This window comes from Pistacia vera, unplaced genomic scaffold (assembly GCF_008641045.1).
Source record: "Pistacia vera cultivar Batoury unplaced genomic scaffold, PisVer_v2 Contig213, whole genome shotgun sequence".
Classification (NCBI taxonomy): Eukaryota; Viridiplantae; Streptophyta; class Magnoliopsida; order Sapindales; family Anacardiaceae; genus Pistacia; species Pistacia vera.
Genome location: NW_022196017.1, coordinates 732,638 through 748,370, shown reverse-complemented (window position 1 = coordinate 748,370; position 15,733 = coordinate 732,638). Strand labels below are relative to the sequence as shown.

At 35.9% G+C, this 15,733-nt stretch overlaps 1 pseudogene; it reads right to left on the bottom strand.

Moving 5' to 3' along the window:
- LOC116129701 overlaps window positions 1-15,733 on the bottom strand; it is a 43,977-nt pseudogene extending 28,244 nt beyond the window's left edge.

The following is a 15,733-nucleotide window of genomic DNA, read 5'->3' as shown; positions in this document are numbered from 1 at the left end:
CCCATCACTTATCAAGTAAATGGAGCATAAGATTAAAGATGGTATAGTAATTCGAACGATTGTTTTAGTTGGATAAATTTAACTTGTTAGTTCACATGATTATGCCTTGCTGTGGTATATGGCTTAGAGCTCTGATGAGATGAAGTTCCCCTGCTGACATATTGGCGGGCAATTTTTTTTTTAAACTATTAATGTCTCACGGCTTAGAGTGAATAAGGTTGATTCTTTTGATAATGTTTAAGCATTTTGTGCCCAACATTGTTCTGCCCTAAATTTTTCAAGTTTTTTTGATTGTAGTGAGAGAAGCATCTTGACTTATCAATTGATTTTAATTTGCAGATACTTATGGCGCAATAAGAATAACTTTGCTATTGCACAGCACAAACATCACCGCAGTATATATGAGGAGGCTGATGCAAACAAGCGTAGAAGCGATATGCACGACCTCTTATGATCTTCACATGAAAATTACCGTTATGAAGGAGGAGCCATGGAGTATAAAGAAAAAATACTGTGGTGGTAAGAAGAATCTCACACTCTTGGCTCAATCATATTGCTTCTCCTTGGTTTTAGTGAAATTAGAATCCTCACTAACGAATCACACAGTAAGTCAACCTTATTAAGGGGCTTGGAATTCTATAGGAACCATAAGAATGGTTTATCATTATTATATACCTTTGAAAGAGACTATTGGGTGCTTCTTTCTGACGTTTTGGTTTTGCACCTGAACTTTTGTATTGCAATCCGCACTACGAGGAGCATTTTTCTAAATCGAGTGGGTTAAAAAACACAGCCGAGTTGATGGGGGAAAGTAGCAGTATGAAAGAAAGTAGGGGTGGATTAGGCTTGTGGACTCCTATCCGGGGACCTCAATTTGGTCGTATGCCACCGATGCTAGAACATCCAAAGCAGGGGAGTCAATGCCACGATCCATTTGATTTCTGTCACCGGTTTTCTTATTTTTTAAACAAGGATACAGGGAACGCTTAGAACAATTTGTACAAAATTATATGAGAAAAAAGGTGACATGGTTGCCCAGATTAATAAAAATTGGTAGCTTCGGCAGTTTTTCTTTTTTTCTTTTTTGGATAGAATCTCTTAAATCATCAATGTTTCATTCAGAATATATGAAAATTGATTTTTGGTGAATATAAATGCATTTCTCCATGTATATAACACAGGATTAGGTACAACTAGAAATCTATAGGTACAAGGTCAAGGTAATAATTCGCTTCTAAAAAAAATATAAAAAGTTTAAGAACAACTTTTATAAGTTTATGAGTTATAACGTAATCCCGATATGATTTAATGAAAACAATTTTCAAAGCTTTAAAATAACCGAAATCTCTCTATCATTAAGATGAAGATATAAAAATAATAGTATAACGGTGATTGGTTAAGGTAATGTTAAATTGACTGAAGTAATGACATCTTATATACTTAATTCACACGTTTAATTGTTAAGTAAATAAAATTGGTAATCTTTCAATATCAATAATAGTTACTATTGTAATATTGGAAGTATTTGATTACCTCTATTCTTAGTATTGTAAGATTACTGGTAATCTTTTTGTTATAATTTTACCCTTATGAATAAAATTTTGGACCATAAAGCCCATTGTTTTAAATCAATTACATTAATCTACCATACAATTTTACCCATGTTTAATTAAGTTTTTAGCAATAATGCCTTAAAACAATTGTAGACCCCCACCGTCAACAACTGGCAACCATGTAACCACTTCATAGGTCGTCAAAAGTGCGTAAGAGCTCGAGAGGTAACGATATGAACCGTTTTGGCCATATTGATGGCCGAAAACGGCCAAATCCATGGTCATTAACGACAGAACCATCAATCTGACCAAAGTGGCTAGAATAGATTTGACCATTTTCAGCCAGATCTACGACCATTTGACCGTTTTGGCCATCGATATGGCCAAAACAACCCTATCGGCAACTCCCAACGTTCCAACTACTCAGGCCGAAAGGCGGCAAGTCGGCGATGGTGGTTGGCGGCCAACAATGGCTTGGGGTGATTTTGTTACAAATTAAATTTATATAAGCGTGGGTTTTAGCTAATATGAAATGTTGGGGGTTAAAAGAATTATTTAAAAATTAATAATAAAAATAATATTATATTATATTAAAGTGAGTGCAATTTAGTAAGTTAAATAACATAACAACAATTTATCCTCTCAACGAAAAATATAATATAACATACCCATCAATATTCCAACTATAAACACATTTCTAAAGATTCGTAATCTTAAGTTATTATACAATTTCCATTAATAAACATTTCGAGTGGTTTGGTTTAGGAAGTTTTATTGCTGAAAATGTAGGTTACCAGTGAGATAGATTACCTTGAAGATTATGGGGAATGTTATACAATATGTTGGTTAGTTAGTGGGTATAAATAATTAAGTGTTTAGTTGGGAATAATAAAATATTATCGACAAAGGCTTTACTGAATTGCCCTTCCTTTTAATATCCTTAATAAATAATTAAATAAATTTTTTAACCCCCATATTTGAGAATTAGCTAAAAACACAACAAAGTTTTTTTAACAAATTCCTAGCCACCCAAAACCACCGTCGGCCGTCAGCTGTTATGGCAACCGAAAACGGCGCACGACCGATGAGATTTGGCTAGTCATGAGTCATTTTAGCTATTTTTGACCAAATCGAGGCCGAAAAAAGCTAGATCGTCGTAGATCTGGCCAGGTACAAGGTGATCTTGTTAGGGTTGCAAACGAACGAACAGTTCGCGAACAACTCGTTGTTCGTTCGCTACCCATCCAATAAAGCTTCGACAGACTAGGGATAAGCTTTATCTCGAAAGTCTCGAGAGGGATAAGAACGAATCAATATTTGGCATCTAGCATGCAATCACTAAAATACGAAAATCGGTTGCCAAGTCTAATGGCGATCCTGGATTCTCTCTAATTCCTGGTTTGTAACTGTATAAGTACCCCTCCAAATATGAGAAAGGGGTTAGCAAGTCCAAGTATGGAACTCATGGACGTGAAGTTAGAACACAAGCTGATTTCGGGAGGCGACATGGGAGAGAGCCATGGGGGAAAAGTTAATAATCGTCGCCGGGGGGAATCTCGCACCTGTGCTTAGTACATAAAAGCAACAAAAAATGAAACATAATTCATAGATCACTTAAACCCTCTCAAGTAATCGCTTAAAATTAAGAAAAAATATCATACAAATACCATGGAATAAGCTTAATCCCATCATGGGGATTATGTAAATATTCATTCCAAAATAGAAAGTGAAACAATTAGATCTTTTTTGAAGATTGGGACTAATTCATGATCTAACATGTAAAAAGCGAAAACCCCATTCTCGGTCTACGAGAAATTTTATGAAAGCATCCAATAGAATCATGAAGAGTCTAAGTGAAACAAAAACAAATCATAGAGTATGGATATTCATTCAAAATAGACAGCAAAAATGATTATGTGTACGGAAATTTTAATCAGGAGAGCAACAAATGATATTCTTCATTCTTCCTCAAACATTTTCCAAACCAAAGAATTTTTTCACATTTTCCACAAGCATGAGAGAGCAAGGCATTGCTGTTCAGTCGAACTCAATAGTGCTCTAGTGGTCCCTCTTCTGCATTAGGATTTTCATCTTGACAAAATAGTAAAAGGATTCCGCTAGAATAGAACAATAGGTACGAACAGCAAAAGAACCAACAGTTGCACTGTGAGTATTCAATGTTATTTTAGACCAAGAATAGACCACCAACCCATAATAGTTTTCATGATCTTGTAGACCTATACCATTGTCATTGCCACAAAAAAGGAACTTGATCGCCATCTAATTGACTAAAATTTCTCTAAATTGGGGTAAGGTATTGAGGCTATCCTCATCAACAATTGGATGAAAAAAAGTGTTCCACAAGAAACATATTAAAACTTTACCCTTTTTGAATAAATGGGGGATGACTTGCATATCTGGAAGAAAATTTACAATAAGGGTACTGATATATATTTTTCGTCCTCAAACAGGATCGTTTGTCATAATTGTGTTTACAGACATATTAAGGCAAAACCTTATGTTTTTTTTAAGAAAGAGAAGTTTGTCAATTACTGTGCTATTCTAGGTAACTGTAACATGTAACCTTTGGAACAAACCCCACTTCTTAAGGATCATTTCTCTGAACATTATTTGACTTCGGCTTCCCATCTTCCACTTCCCGGCTTTTGAAATTCGAGGGGACATCAAAGGGTCTGACGTTCCTTGGCATTGCAAATGTGTTCCTCCCTTCAATGAATGTATCACTACGTTTATTAGCACAGAGTGTGGCGCTCTAGACTCCTCGAAAGTCTGATATTACTTTGCGCTGCCATTTAACCCGAGGAGTAAGAAAATGAAATGTAGAAGTAATAACGAACGTCTAGACTGCATTGGACACAACAAAACACACAAGAATACACAGATAAAACATAATTCCACTTAGCCTACCATGTTCTCCGAGGCCCCATGACTAGCAAAATCCTTTCTTTGCTTCGGATTTGATCTTGCAGCTTATCTTCTTCCCAAGAAACATTTGTTGTTCTTTCCTACGCTGCAGCAAGTGTGTCATCATCGGGACAAATCCCAATGACAGCCCTTCCACGTGAGGTTTATTAGTATGCACAGTCACGCGGCTTCAGTAGGCGCTGATATGGGTAATCTGTATGGGCTATGGTGGTCTCTGTTCCTTGCTATCCTGAATATCTCTTAGCAGTTGACTCTTTATCTTAGAATTGCTTATAGGATTCCCCTTCTGCGGTTTTTGAGACTGCTAATCGTCTGGAGAGGCATCCTCTTAACAGGGTAAGCTATGATTTATGACACCATGAAAGGAAGAATCATGGTTTGTGAGACCCATGAAATTTGTCAAGAGATACACTCCTTTTCATTTTTTCATCTCCCTAAAGCATCAGCCATGCTGTCTCTCTCTTAATTAGTTTCCTAGGGCTAATTTCTGTGGTACGTCCACATTATGCCATACTGTTGAGTTTAGGTCAGACAATATTAATAGGTTTGACTGTGACTGAGTGCACCTGGGGTCCCGTGGATAGCTTCCCCTCTTTCATTGAAGCTATAAGCCCCAAGAACATTGAAAATGAATGATGAGAAACAGAGTTACCCTTGACTTTCTGGTGACTTGTCCTGTAGAATTGCACAGATTCAACCCCACAACATCGCTTAAGAATTTTTTCAGATCTTCAGAGTTGCCTGAAAATTCCATCGATTATCTCTCTGTTTTGCTTCCCGCCTTGAATAAAGCAGTCTCTCTTGAAGTGCGAGAGAATCTCTACTTGCCCTGAAGTAGGTTTGATAAATGCAGTACAATTGTGTGTATCCTTTGGCTTCCCGTGGTGGAGTCTTTGTGTAGTCATTTGGATGCTCTTCAAACTTGGGTTTTTCTTCTACTTCGCTTTCTTCAGCTAGTTCTGTGCTGCCCCTTTTCTTTCCCATGCATTTGTTTGGGTTTTGGACATATTTTCTGTCGCTTAGTGGAGACTGTTCGTCAGTCATGTTCGAATCTGTTTTTCTCTTTCCATTTAACCCTTTCTATGTGACTTCTTTTCATATCTGTTCAGGAACAGATTGGCTTCTGCTGTAACCTAATTTGCGCTCTTTCCGAGCGGGGTGTAACCCGAGAGGGAACAGACAAGCATCTTTTCGCATTGAGTTAAAATAGCGAGGACTCATACATCATATGCAGCAGATGTATCTTTTCCGACATCTTTAACTGTTCGTCACTTCTTAAAGCTGATTGATTTCTCCCACCATCCTTAAAATCTAACCCCTCTGCGCTGCCCACACCGCCCTAATATCATTCATCTTTTAATCTATAAGAGCCTATTGTATATTTTAAATAGTGTTTTATTTTCGACGGACTTGGTTTCTGTCGTTTTATTAAATAAGTTGAAATGTTTTCCACAATGTTTTTGCATATTCGTAAGTTAGTGTAAATTGAAACAGAAAAATATCATTTCTCGTCTTTATATAGTTTTTAACTTCAAAACCATTTTTGAATACCGAATATTTCAAATATTAAATTGAGTAAACTTTTTTTTTTGTAACTTGTTTTTCAAAATCTTTGAATACACCCAAACAATGGCCCCCAATCTCATAGAGAGATTTAACACGACTGTGTGGACCACCTTGCTACATACTCATTAGTTATCACTTAACTAAAAATTAACAGATAGGCAATGATCCACCAGTAGTTTTGCTCTGACAAAGAGAAGCAAAAGAGTTCATAATCGTACAGAGGCACTAACAACTCATCAAGCACATCATTTGAGGTCATCAAGACAATGCTACGGGCAATTTTACAACACTTGTTACTGTAGGTGGCATCGCACCCGCTAATATCATTTGTTCCTTCCATTGTTTTAAAAAATCTCTACTACTACTTCTCCAATGCAATGCATATGCACCATTGATGAAAAAGAATACGTGATTAATTGGCACTTAAAAACAAATTTAAAACTGCAGTAGATGTTGTACCTTCTGTGCCGTGTGGTCAAAACTTTCAGTGTCCCGTATTCCCCCTCAAAACGCAACCAGTTGTGGCATAGTCCTGATAACTCTGTTTTGGAGATATCATCAATCCACGGCAGTACATAACTTGGAAGTCACCTGGGTGTGGCCCCACATTTTCCTATATCAAATCAAGAAGCAGTTGTCAGTACTTTAGTGTGTACGAGATCATTGTGAGATCATATTAATGTGTGGAGCGGAGCAGGGGCCGGAGCAGGAGCGGGAGCACAAGAGTTGGGAACACACTCGCTTTTTGGTACGGCCAATCCGTAGTGAATAATAACGGTTAACTTTCAAACTAACCCTATGTCCTATGAAGGGAGAGCTTTGATTGGTATTATGGTCTTTTTTATACTACTAGCTTTTGCATGTAACCTCGGAGTGCTGTTTTTGCCGCTTGGAAAAAGCTCACCAGGGGAAAAGTTGCCCTTTGTGTGTTCTCACTACTCTGTCCCTGGCCTATGTGTTGCTTCATGTATGCCACAATTCATCAGGTGTCAGTAACTCTAGTTTGAGTCAAAAAAAAAAAGGTCATGAATTTTCAACTGGCTGCCCCCCCGGTACTGTCTATTCATTTACATATGTTTGGTTTCCAAGACATACTTAAACCCCCTTGTGTGCTGGTGCCTGGTACAGTGACCTATTTCAAGGCCACTTCCTAATTTCCGCGTGCGCATGATTCTATGTTAAGGTTCAAGATCTCCATAATTGCCCTCCTTGATACAACAACATTTTACCAACCTTGCTTAAGCCATTGTGGTTTCAACTTCCATCAGCCCAGAGAGATAAAGATGAATGTTGCTTGCAGTGACAATATCATTGATTATATAGCTGCCCTCGTATAACTACGCAGCAACATTTTCCCCAAAAAAATGGGGGGGGAAAAAACCCGTTTAAAACTTCAAATTCAATCCTGTCCATCAACGATCAATCGTAAATTGAAAGCAGTAATGTAAGAAATTATACCTCTGAACCTGTCCCACTAAATCTTTTACTGTCATCTGTAGATGGACTCGCTTCCTTAAATGTCCCAATTCAATTTCCATAGCTATTTAACCTTGCCAGGTCCAACATTGACCGCTGCACAGACCAAAAGCACATATACGGAAAAAAAAATACGAATCAATCATTGAACTACACAGGAAGAAAGAGAAAAAGATGAATGGGCCAACCAGGCTCTCCAAAAGCCCCAAGCTGCAGCTTGATCTTCCAAATTGGCTCCAAATGAGCCGATAAGCGTACAAATGCAGCAAACCCTGTATTCTTATCTGTTGAGTAAGTAGTTAGACGCCCGCTGAAAGGAAGAAACTTCACGTTAAGTATTCAAGTTATATAAACATCCAATCATCAAGGCCTGCATTCGAGGTACACTAGAGACCTCGGCTATTGTTTAACCCAATCTTTGAAAAGCCATTACAACAACAACATGTACCAGTTGATATGACATGCAATTTATAAATACCAGATCCATAAAGGTATCTTCCATGCATGCAACTCCAATGCTAAATGAGAAATTTTTAGTAAAGGACACTATTCCATGACAAAAACAATAACAAAGGTACAACTAGCAATAGCAAAGCCATATATGGCGTATCGAGAGTTATGCACTGGTAACTTCTACATAAAGTGGTCATAATGGTACTGTAACAGCACACTAAATAAAGTAAATCAAAAGACCTTTCTTCAGTGTCTAAGGGTAGAAGCACTTGATACACATTCATAAGAGATCCATGCCTGGACCCTGAAAGAGTAGACTAGCTACAAGGTCCACATTTTCTTCATCTAAAATTCACCATGAATAGAGCATCTACAAATGTCTTTGAGAAGCTTCAAGTTCTTGACATCGAGTAAAAACAATTTTAACAAGAAAAAATGAATAGTATACATATGCGAACCTGAAATGTTTCCCTTATCAATGAAAAATTCAGTGCATCCTCTTCTGCTCCAGGCAAAAGGATTCTTAGTCTCAAACCATCCACTCGAGTGAGGAATAAGTTTAGGTACTAAAACAAAGAGGATCCAATTAACAAAGATCTTTAATGCATAAAACGTAGATGAAACAATAACAAGTTACAAAGAGTAGTAAGTAAAGCCTGCAAATTAGAGAAAAGGTATCTTTACCTCCTTAATGGTCCAAAAAGTGCATAGAAGGGACTTCTCAAAGACCTAAATATGATATAAAAATCTTTTTAAACAAGAGTAAACCTCTATATTTGTAAAAGAAGCAGTATGAAATTCCAACACTAAAGTTTGTGAAACTTCATTGCTCTTAAGCTATTTATAACAATCTCTCATAATTCTCAACAGATGAAGGGTAACAACTGAAACTTACAGTAGATATCTCTTTCTCAGGTGCACGGTAACGTTCCAAAGCAAGCAAAGATCGAACCCAAAGATCACCAACCCAAGGACAATTTTTCCTACCCTAGAATGAACGTCCCGCACAATATTTCCTACCTGAAGGAAAAAGAGATGATTAATTGCTAAAATTACAAATACCGAGAACATAAAGAATTGAAGAGAAAATATGAGTGAAACCTTCAAGGTTTTATCCGAATAGCATGTATAACCAAGCCAGGGATCACTTGATACAGGAAACTCGGTAATAGCACAATCATAGAGAAGTTGAACACGGGCTGGATCTCCAGAAGACTGTTCAAACTTCAAGTAGATTTGCAAAAATTTCAAATTAAAATAATAGCATTAACACTTTAACAAAGGGAAAAAAAAAAAAGGTAACCTATTGCCACATTGCAAGTTCTTATACAACCCCCCACCCTCAGGAAAAGAAGAAGAAGAAGAGAAGATCTAAAGTTTACATAAACTGATTAACTGATTACTTATATTAGAAGAAAGAAAGACCATAAGAAATTGAAATTATAATGAAATTTCAACAGCAACTTTGTTGATAAACAACTTGACCTAAAAGCTTAAGCTTGAAAAGGTAAGGGCACAACAATGATATTCAGCTTTGTAACAGGCAACTTCACATGTTACATAAACCAAGCCCAAATTCAGACAGAAAGACCAACCCAAATATAGTAGGATGTAATAGATGGGAGACACAAATCATGACCTCTACACTTTAATATCATATCAGGTTACCATTTAACCTAAATTCTTAAGGTATCACATAAGAACCCAACATTATCATTTAACTGTCTAAACCAATATCTGATAGTAAATGCCATATACCGTGAATTGTTGAAATTTCTCAAAGTCAGATATATCCTGCCTTGCAATCTGTTCCTAAAAATAAGCTCGAGCATTATACATCTCCAATGCCTTTTGGTATGCTGAGGCAACGGTAGAAGGAATCCCATCTAAATCACCTGATTCAATATCTAGAGCAGTTCCCAGTTCCACCTCCCAAGACTTGTAGGCAAGAAGGATTGACCTTAAGTTAGCAAAGGGAACAGACAACAGACGGTGAAATATTCTTCAGATGCGCTAAACCTGTTTTTCTTTTTCCTGTAAAAGAGTAGTAATTTTCCAAATGTAAATTTTGAAAACGGATACTTTTTCTTGGTACACAGCACTTCATAGGGAAATGAAAGAAAAAAATTTATGAACTATACAGATGACAAAAAGAAGAAAAAAAGTTTCTAAAATAAACAGGNAGAGATGAGAAAAGCTAAGAGTTAAGCTATATTATGATACTAGCTTGAGAAAGAGATGAGCAAACATGAGACAGAATAAAAGAGAGAGAAAAAAGCATAGAGTAGGTTATGCTACGGGGAACCCGTGAGTAATGGGTAAAATATTCCCGTATGTACGCCGTATTGAGAGAGCGGTATGAGTATGAGAAAGAGAAGTGGTGTAGCCCGTGAGAGTGCATGCGGATGAGGGCTATACCCAAGTACCCGAGAGAGAGATTATACACCCACATGGCCAAAGGTTCCGAATCCATGCATAACCAAGTCCGATCGGCTAAAATGAGGACAACTCACATAGAGCGGGAACGAGTCCCGGCCGTGCCTTCGGTAAGATGAGGCTGTGACTATTAAAGAGAGTTAACAAAAAANAGGGAAAAAGATGACAACATGCAATTAAAACTTCCAAAAGGTATTGCCACTTAAAAAAATAGATTAACTACATTAGAGACACCTGCTAAGTTCTAGTCTTATCAGATTTGAACTAAAAAAGAATATATATTGAGAAACAAAAACATGTGAAACACCATAAATAAATCAAGATTTTCAGGCCTGGATATTTGAGAATATCAATGAATGAAGTTAATTAGTTGCAACATACCATCCTCTAGTAAACTGATCAGCTTGAATAGATGAACTTGAGTGGCTACCATTATTGTCGTAGTTAAAGTAAGAACCATTCCACAATTCCTCATATACAACTTTTGCTTACTGAAATTTACACCAAAAATAATCCTCAGACCCTTAAGATCTACTACATGTGCAAATCCAAACACAACCTGCAATGCTGCCACCTCTAATATATGTACTTACAATAGAGAGATTACGTATCGCATGTCTGATTAGGAAAGCTATCATTCTCAATCATCCCCATCGCCATCCCTATCAAATTCAAACAGATAAAAGTGTTTACTGAACCTTTTGCACACCGTAACCAGTATAGAGCATTTGGGTAGCCGGATGAACTTTTGCAGGATTCTGCTCCAAAAAAAACTTTAATACTCGCTAAAGTTTTATCATGTAAACTTCAATTTCACTTTTGGACCAAAAATTGAGGAAACTCGTTCAAACATTCACTATAATTTTCGGCCTTAATTAGTAACTACATGACTAAGGACATTGTACATTCAGTCGGCTTCACATTTCTCTCCACCATCTTATGAAGGACTTCAACAACTTTTGGTATCTTGTCATTCTTGAGGAAACTAAACATAAGCGTAGTAAATGTGACTACATTTGGAGCACAACCATTTTCCTCCATATATGACAACAACTCATTTCCCATTTCTAGTTGTCCATTTTTACACAGCCCATTGATCAAAATGTTATATGTTACAAAATCTGGCACCAGGTTTCCATGAAGAGAAAATTTTTGAAATAGTCCCAAAGCAGTTCCCAACCTCTTTGTTTTACATAATCCATCAATGAGGGAACTCAAACCTTCAATGCTGACTGCAAACTTATTATTTACAAGAGCATTAAACATTTCCAATGCTTCCAAAACACATCCGTTCTTGCAAAGTCCATTAATGAAAATGCTATATGTCCAAGAATTAGGAAAAGCATCGTTAAGTCGCATCTCGCCAACTAAATTCCGTGCATCTTTCACCTTAGCTATAAGAAAAAAGCCAGTTAACAAGGTGCTATACGTAATCACATCAGGCCTAATTCCTTTTGAAATCATCTCTCGATAAAGACTAAGAGCTTCATTGACTTCTTTATTCTTGCAATACCAATTGATTAAAGTATTGTAGCAAACAACATCAGGCCTATACCCCTTTCTGGTTATAGAATCAAACAACTCCCTTGCATCACCAATTCTATCTGCCAAGCAATAACCGTTTACCAAAATGTTGTAAGTACCAATGTTAGGAACCACACCTCTCTGAATCATATATTCCAACAATAGTTGTCTAGCCTTCTCAACCAATCCAGCCTTACAAAGACCATCAATTATAGTATTATAAGTAACAACATTTGGCTTACAAATAACACCAAATTCTTTATTCCCATTAACTTTCTCTTCATGAAACTTAATGGCAACACTTATTTTCCCTGTTTTACACAATCCACCAATCAAAGTGTTGCAAGTGATCACATTAGGCCTACAACCAACAACAATCATTTTCTTAAACAATTCCATTGATTCCATAATCTTTCTCTCTACATATAGACCTTTAATCAAACAAGTAAATGTCATGGTATATGGGCTAAAACCCAACTTCAAAATCGCCCCAAAAACCGCATAACCATCAGAAACACTTTTGATATTACAGAAGCAATTCATCAAAATATTCAAAGATATTAAATCTGGAGACAACCTATCTGAAGTCAACAGCTTATATAGTGAAATCACTTTAGAATAATGCTTCTTCTTAGCTAGTGCACTAAACAAAGTAGTGAATGATGAAATTGGAGAAAGGGGTTTCATATTAATCATGTAATAAAAAAAGTACAATGCTTCATTCAGAGTAAAGCTACCTGATCGACAATTTTCTTCGAGGAATTTAGCAAGTAAGGATCCTTTTGAAAGAATATGAAACTTTATTTTTGGAGCTTGAAGATGTGAGGTTGTGTAAGTGAGCTAACAAAAATAAAACATTAACTTTCGAAGACGGGTTTCGAGAGATTGAAGACAAATGAAATGGGGATCTGAATCTCAAAGCCATGTATGAATTGAAGGGTGTTTTTGTGGGTCGTTTTTTCCAAAGTAAGGTCATTGCAAAAGGCGAATGCATTAAAGAGAAATGTTTTGACAACTTTCACAAACAACCTTTACGGTTTTGAAAGTTGCAAACTTATGTCAAGTATTGATCTTTCCTATTCAAACCACCTTTATGATTTCGAAAATTGAAGGTTAAAAATGTAAATCCACGTTCAGGTGTTTTTTTGTTTGAGGTGGTTTTCTACTAAATCCAAAATTATCCAGTTGATCAAACAAGCCAATTTATATAAGTATTCAATTTTACCTTTTTTTTAATAAAATTATAAGATTTAAATAAATCATGCTATTGAACTTTGTATTTAATTTACAATGATGTATAATTTTTTTTTTTCTATTTTTTCTTCAAATTTTAAATATACCAAAATCGGTATTATTTACTAAAGTATGGAACCTTTCCACTTCTTCCGAAACACATCCACTCTTGCAAAGTCTATCAATGAAAATGCAGGTTAACAAATTGTCATTTATAATCACATTAGGCCTAATTCCTTCTAAAATCTTCTCTTGATAAAGATTAAGAACTTTGTTGACTTCTTTATTCTTGCAATACCATCTGATTAAAGTATTGTAGCAAACAACATTAGGTCCATATCCCTTTCTAGCTAAAACTTCTTCATTTATGAGATTAGTTTCTATGTTGTTTATTAGAGACTATTATTAAAGGTGCGCCATGAAGCTGCGAAGTCAGATTTGAAGTTCATTAGAGATTATACTTCCAATAATAGATGGAATCAATTAGAAGAGAGAACAAATTTATAGCTATAAGACTTTTCTATTCTAATTTTTCAACACATCATATTTAGCGAGATAATTAATGAAATATGAGACAAAATCTTAAACTTTTCTCTCAATGTTTTGACATGCTAATTCCTTCAATTAATTTCTCTTATTCAATGGTAGTGGATGGATCATTATGTATTTATTTAACATTAATTTGATTTTTATTGATTAAAATTTCCATATTCTCCTCCTTGTTTTTATGTTAATCCTATGAACCACAAATTTTATGAGATAATTTTAATAATGTTTAATCACGATACTCATAGAAACCAAGTTAATTTCAAGGGAATCCATGAATTTTAATGTTAAACATTTATAATCAATGTTTGCTTATTAATTAAAATTTTTTTACGTCAATCGAGAACATAACTACTTTTATAACTTCAATATGCTTAATCAAAATGATTACTATTAATTTAATCTCCTTTATAAAAATATTATTTAAGTGCAAAACATTTAACTTTAAACATGCATAAACTGATTACTTATATTAAAAGCAAGAAAGACCACAAGAAATTTTGTTGTGTGTGATTTTTGTCATAAGCTCGAAAGTCTCGGTAGCCCGGAAATCAGTAGATCGACGTGATCTCAAGGTCATGGAATCTTGAAGTCCGACTTAGCATAACCTCGTCACTACCATCTGATGCAGTTGTTCAACAGACTAAGGGATAAGCCTTATCTCAAACATCTCGGGAGGGATAAGAACGAATCAATATTTGCGCGATCCTAGCGCGCAATCACTAAAATCACGAAATCGCTTGCCAAATCTGATGGCAATCTTGGATTTCTCTCTAATTCCTTTGGTGCAGACTTGTATAAATTCCCCTTCCAAATATGAGAAAGGGGTTATCAAATTCCAAATATGAGACTCAAGGGCATGAAGTTAGAAGACAAGCTGATTCTAGGAGGCGACATGGGAAAGAGCCCATGGGGGAACAAGTTAATAATGGTCGCCGGGGGGAATCTCACACTTAGTGACTTAATACATAAAAGAAACGAAAAATGAAACATAATTCATAGATCACTTAAACCCTCTCAAGTACTCGCTTAAAATTAAGAAAGAATATTATACAAATACCATGGAATAACATTTAATCCTATGTAGGTTGTAATAGATGGGAGACTCAAATCATGACCTCTACATTTAATATCCTACAAGTTACCATTTAACCTAAATTTTAAGGTATCACATAAGAACCCAGCTTATCATTAGCCGTCTAAAAATATCTGATGTAAATGCATATACCGAATTGTTAAATTTCGGAGTCAGATATATCCTGCCTTGAATCTTCTCAAAATCAACTCAGCATATACATCTCCAATGCCTTTTGGTACTGAGCAACAGTAGAAGGAACCCATCTAAATCACCTGATTCATATCTGAGCAGTCCCCAGTTCCACCTCCCAAGACTTGTAGGCAAGAAGGATTGACCTTAAGTTAGCAAGGGAACAGACAACTGAGTGAAATTACTTTGGATGCGCTGAACCTGTTTTTTTTTTCCTGCAAAAGAGCAGTATTAAATGTAAATTTTGAAAACAGATACTTTTCTTGTACATAGCACTTCATAGGGAATGAAAGAACAAATTTATGAACTATACATAGATGACAAAAGAAGAAAAAAAAGTTTCTAAAAAAACAGGGCATGCAACTTGAGCCAGGTTCTAGAATATAAAGGAGACCCACAAAAGCATTATTAACATAATACAAAACAGTAGGATGGAATAAGACTTTAAATATCAAGTAAATTAATAGAATGCATCCCTTCAGGCACATTTCTAAAAGTTTCTAATATATATATTATAAATTCTCTTAATGCTGATCTCATCTATGGTATGGAGATGGCTTGCTCAATTCCTGTATGCTTCCCATATTTTACTCCTTCGCAACAGCAAACCAGCAGCAGATAGCAGCTCGAAGAGATTTCTTGCCTCGCAACCATCAGGTGAAAATTCACGTACAGATGGATCATATTCTTGCATAAATCTCAAGCAGTCAAACCAAAGTGAGACAGACTGCAT